This window comes from Coregonus lavaretus, assembly GCF_964263955.1.
Source record: "Coregonus lavaretus genome assembly, contig: SUPER_35_unloc_3, whole genome shotgun sequence".
NCBI lineage: Eukaryota > Metazoa > Chordata > Actinopteri > Salmoniformes > Salmonidae > Coregonus > Coregonus lavaretus.
In genome coordinates, this window is record NW_028167179.1 from 840,236 (window position 1) to 846,368 (window position 6,133).

Consider the following 6,133-nt stretch of genomic DNA (forward strand, 5'->3'; position numbering starts at 1 on the left):
CTAGTAGTTCATTCATTTCAGTCGAGTGGGGATTAAACATTTGCTAACATAACAGTTACACTACTAGCTCAGCACTGGGAATAAATACTTTCCCCCTGTCAAACAGCATACCTTGCAAGCTAGATCAGTCAACTAAAAAGTAGCCAGTTTCTGCTCTGCTTACTTTTACAACTCGGAGAAAAAGCACAACACGGACAGCAGCTGCCTCTGATCATCTCTCCTGTGCTGGTCCTATATGCCAGCCTTCCAGAAGCTTTGCCTTCACACAGCTTGTCTGCATGCTCTGTGGTGTCTGTGCGGCCCTAAATCCAGCCAGTTTAAACCGGAAAACAGCCTGCCCGACTGCTCTGAGGCGTCTACATGGTCGTAAAGCACACCGGCGACACGTTTTGTATCACAGTGCAATTATAAAACTGTGTGGGACAAAAATGCAATTTCAGAATGTTGGAGGGTCATGTCCCCCCCCCCGTCCCCCCCCGTCCCCAGTGAAAGTTACACCCCTGGTCCTAGCCTAGGTTTACTGTCTCTCTAAAAACAGGTATTTACAAGCCTGTTTCAAATGACATGTTAACAAAGGGTCAATGAGGGGTAAGTGGTTAATAACCCTCCTAAACAGAAGTAAACAAGTCGTACACTGACCCAGTTTGTAGAGACCAGTCAGTCTGGAATATCAAGTACAGGTTCACTTTAGTGCATGTTTAATATTTCACTTCAGTCATCACACAACCTGAAGGTAGCTTATAGGCCATTTACTGCAAACAGCTTGAGGTCAAGGACTGTAGACTAAACACAGTGACATGGTGATGTACACTCCCCTACGTAGTTATTTGGACAGTAAAGTTAAAACTTTTAATTTGGCGACAGACAGATTATGTTGTGCCCAATTGAAATTAATGGTAAATAATGTAGTGTCATTTTGGAGTCACTTTTATTGTAAATAAGAATATGTTTCTGAACACTTATACATTAATTTGGATGCTACCATGATTACGGATAATCATGAATTAATCATGAGTAATGATGAGTGAGAAAGTTAAGAGGCATGGAAAGAAAGCCATTCTGATAGTCATCGCTTTGATAAAATGAATTTTAGAATACTTTGGAAAAGTTTAAACATTACACACATATTCATTACTTTATATGTCACATAAACATTCATGTAGGCACTATCATTTCCTCATTATAAAACACCAGCATCAAACAACAGGACAAGGTTGTCACTTGTCATCAGTGAAAAGAATGTACAGACACCATCACATCAACCATCACCATATCATCTACTCATCATACTCATTCTTTCCTCAGAAAATCCAGTTCCCAGAAAAAGTATTTGCCCCCTTTCTAATTTTCTCTACTTTTGCATATTTTTAATACTGAATGTTATCAGATCTTCAACCAAAACATAATATTAGATAAAGGGAGCCTGAGTGAGCAAATAACACAACAATTACATACTTATTTCATTTATTTCATAAACAAAGTTATGCAACACCCAATGCTCCTGTGTGAAAATGTAATTGCCCCCTTACATTCAATAACTGGTTGTGCCACCTTTAGCTGCAATGACTCCAACCAAACGCTTCCTGTAGTTGATGATCAGTCTCTCATGTTGCTGTGGAGGAATCTTGGCCCACTCTTGCATGCAGAACTGCTGTAACTCAGTGACATTTGTGGATTTTCAAGCATGAACTGCTCGTTTCAAGTCCTGCCTCAACATCTCAATTGGGATTAGGTCTGGACTTTGACTAGGCCATTAAAAAACTTCAAATTTGTTGCTCTTTAGACATTTTCATGTAGACTTGATTGTGTGTTTTGGATCACTGTCTTGCTGCATGACCCAGCTGCGCTTCAGCTTCAGCTCACAGACAGATGGCCTGACATTCTCCTGTAGAATTCTCTAATAAAGAGCAGAATTCATGGTTCCTTCTATTAAGGCAAGTCATCCAGGTCCTGAGGCAGCAAAGCATCCCCAAACCATCACACTACCACACTTGACCGTTGGTATGAGGTTCTTACTGTGGAATGCAGTGTTTAGTTTTTGCCAGGCATAATGACAGCCATTTTGTCCAAAAAGTTGTACTTTTGAATTATCTGTCCATAGAACATTCTTCCAAGAGTCTTGATGATCTTCCAGGTGCTTTTTGGCAAACTTGAGTAAATTTTTGTCCTGAATACAAAGTGTTATGTTTGGGGCAAATCCAACACAACACATCACTGAGTACTACTCTCCATATTTTCAAGCATAGTGGTGGCTGCATCATGTTATAGGTATGCTTGTAATTGTTAAGGACTGGGGAGTTTTTCAGGATAAAAAAGAAACAGAATGGAGCTAAGCACAGGCAAAATTCTAGAGGAAAACCTGGTTCAGACTGCTTTCCACCAGACACTGGGAGATGAATTCCCCTTTCAGCAGGTCCATTTCCTAAAAAACAAGGCCAAATCTACAATGGAATTGCTTACCAAGAAAACAGTGAATGTTCCTGAGTGGCCGAATTACAGTTTTGCCTTAAATCTACTTGAAAATCTATGTCAAGACCTGAAAATGGTTGTCTAGCAATGATCAACAACCAATTTGACAGAGCTTGAAGAATTTTGAAAAGAATAATGGACAAATGTTGAACAATCCAGGTGTGAAAAGCTCTTACAGGCTTTCCCAGAAAGACTCACAGCTGAGATATTTTATTTTTCTTCTGTATTTCATTTTCAGTACATTTGCAAACATTTCTAAAAACATGTTTTCACTTTGTCATTATGGGGTATTGTGTGTAGATGGGTGAAAAACTATTTAATCCATTTGGAATTCAGGCTGTAACAACAAAATGTGGACTAAGTCAAGGGCTATGAATACTTTCTGAAGGCACTGTATTTGGTTACAAGCAAATGATTTACGGAACTACCTCACAATCTCACCTTTCCGTTGATGGTTTAGAAATGTGGCCACATGGACGAGAAGGGGGTAGCTGCATCCCAATATTCACCCAGCTCAATGTAACATCGATAGGTTTAGGCTACTACGTGATACTATAATTTTTCCTATACCCATCATGAGGTTGCTACAACTTAGCCTACAAATAAAAGTTGATAACGTAGATGCACACGTCGAGAGACAAATTGGCGTAATCAAGGTGACACAGTGACACATTCAATACCACCTTGAACACTCTTGCCTGCATCTAGCTGATCTAGAGTGTAATCATTAGTCCAAGCAGTTGCAAACGAGTTTCTATTGGACAAATTCAGGTAGGTTTGTCCCTGTTTCGTTCCGTTTGCTTCTGTTTAAACAACGTTTTTCAACTAAATTGGCAGAATGAATACACCCCTGATCACCCGCACACACAGTTCACCTTCATAGCAGCCACATACAAACAGCATAACCATTTTGGTCATTGTATAATTCCTTCTCGCATCTATGCGCTCTCCTCTCACCTTTTCCCTTCACTTGTGGACTTCAGTGCACAACACAACAGCTGTCTGTGACCAGGTGAAAAAACCTTTCCAAGCCAAACCATCATACCATAACAGCTACACACAGCCCACATCGTTGTCAATGTCACAATATTAGCGAACGTCATAGTCAACATAGCTAATAGAACTAACGTGTTAGTAAACCTGCTACAATCATGCAGTACAGTAAGCAGATTAGCAGATTAGCAGTTACACCAGCGGGCCACGGTGGCAATAAATTAATACAACCGAAGCTTACCTTGACTCGGAAGAGTTCTGTTGCATAGCCTTAGCCAGCTAGCTAACATAAATAGCATTCTTCTCTGTTCGAGCCGGGTGTGAGTAAATCAAATTGTATTTGTCACATGCGCTGAATACAACAGGTGTAGACCTTACAGTGAAATGCTTACTTACAAGCCCTTAACCAACAATGCAGTTTTAAGAAAAATAAGTGTTAAGTAAAAAATAAATAAGTAAAAAACAATAATACAAAATAATTAAAGAGCAGCAGTAAACAGTAGCGAGGCTATATACAGGGGGTACCGGTACAGGGTCAATGTACGGGGTCACAGGTTAGTCGAGTTAATTGAGGTAACATGTACATGTAGGTAGAGTTAAAGTGACTATGCATAGATAATAAACAGAGTAGCAGCAGCGTAAAAGAGGGGGTGGGGTGGGAACAATGCAAATAGTCCAGGTAGCCATTTGATTAGCTGTTCAGGAGTCTTATGGCTTGGGGGTAGAAGCTTTTAAGAAGCCTTTTGGACCTAGACTTGGCGATCCGGTACCGATTGCTGTGCGGTAGCAGAGAGAACAGTATATGACTAGGGTGGCTGGAGTCTTTGACAATTTTTAGGGCCTTCCTCTGACACCGCCTGGTGTAGAGGTCCTGGATGGCAGGAAGCTTGGCCCCAGTGATGTACTGGGCCGTACGCACTACCCTCCGAGCAGTTGCCATACCAGGCAGTGATGCAACCAGTCAGGATGCTCTCGATGGTGCAGCTGTATAATTTTTTGAGGATCTGAGGACCCATGCCAAATCTTTTCAGTCTCCTGAGGGGGAATAGGCTTTGTCGTGCCCTCTTCACAACTGTCTTGGTGTGTTTGGACCATGATAGTTTGTTGGTGATGTGGACACCAAGGAACTTGAAGCTCTCAACCTGCTCCACTACAGCCCCGTTGATAAGAATGGGGGCGTGCTCGGTCCTCTTCTTTTTCCTGTAGTCCACAATCGTCTCCTTTATCTTGATCACGTTGAGGGAGAGGTTGTTATCCTGGCACCACACGGCCAGGTCTCTGACCTCCTCCCTATAGGATGTCTCATCGTTGTCGGTGATCAGGCCTACAACTGTTGTGTCGTCTGCAAACTTAATGATGGTGTTGGAGTCGTGCCTATTCATGCAGTCATGGGTGAACAGGGAGTACAGGAGGGGAATGAGCACGCACCCCTGAAGGGCCCCCGTGTTGAGGATTAGTGTGGTAGATGTGTTGTTACCTACCCTTACCACCTGGGGGTGGCCCGTCAGGAAGTCCAGGATCCAGTTGCAGAGGGAGGTGTTTAGTCCCAGGGTCCTTAGCTTAGTGATGAGCTTTGAGGGCACTATGGTGTTGAACGCTGAGCTGTAGCCAATGAGTAGCATTCTCACGTAGGAGTGTGCAATAGAGATTGCATCATCTGTGGATCTGTTGGGGTGGTATGCAAATTGGAGTGGGTCTAGGGTTTCTGGGATAATGGTGTTGATGTGAGCCATGACCAGCCTTTCAAAGCACTTCATGGCTACAGACGTGAGTGCTACGGGTCGGTAGTCATTTAGGCAGGTTACCTTAGTGTTCTTGGGCACAGGGACTATGGTGTTCTGCTTGAAACATGTTGGTATTACAGACTCAGTCAGGGAAAGGTTAAAAATGTCAGTGAAGACACTTGCCAGTTGGTCAGCACATGCTCGGAGTACACGTCCTGGTAATCTGTCTGTCCCTGTGGCCTTGTGAATGTTGACCTGTTTTTTTAGGTCTTACTCACATCGGCTACGGAGAGTGTGATGACACAGTCATCCGGAACAGCTGATGCTCTCATGCATGCTTCAGTGTTGCTTGCCTCGAAGCGAGCATATAAGTAATTTAGCTCATTTGGTAGGCTCGTGTCAAAGGGCAGCTCGCGGCTGTGCTTCCCTTTGTAGTCCGTAATAGTTTGCAAGCCCTGCCACATCCAACGAGCGTCGGAGCCAGTGTAGTACAATTCAATCTTAGTCCTGTATTGACGCTTTTTAAAGTTTTTTAAGTTCCTCTTTGTTATGACACAAGGCTTAGATTTTTGTATTCACACATCTTTAACACAAACAACTGGACAATGGTCACTAATGTCTTGGGCTAAGACACCAGTAGAAACAAATTTCTCTAGTGTATTCATTAAGATAAGATCAATCAGAGTTGACTTTGAAGGATCTCTAGGGTTGGGCCGTGTAGGCTTAGTCACCAGCTGGGTAAGATGAATATCATTACATGTCTTTTAGATTGTCTGAAGCCTGCATTTCCCAATCATAATTTAGGTCACCCAGGATAATAACTTCTGATTTAATAAAAGAAGACAACAAACTAGTTGACTCCTCGTGTGCACATAGGTTAGCCGAGGTAGGACGGTAGACCCCTATAACAGTTACTGATACATTTTTCCCCGGACAAAGGCTCAAAT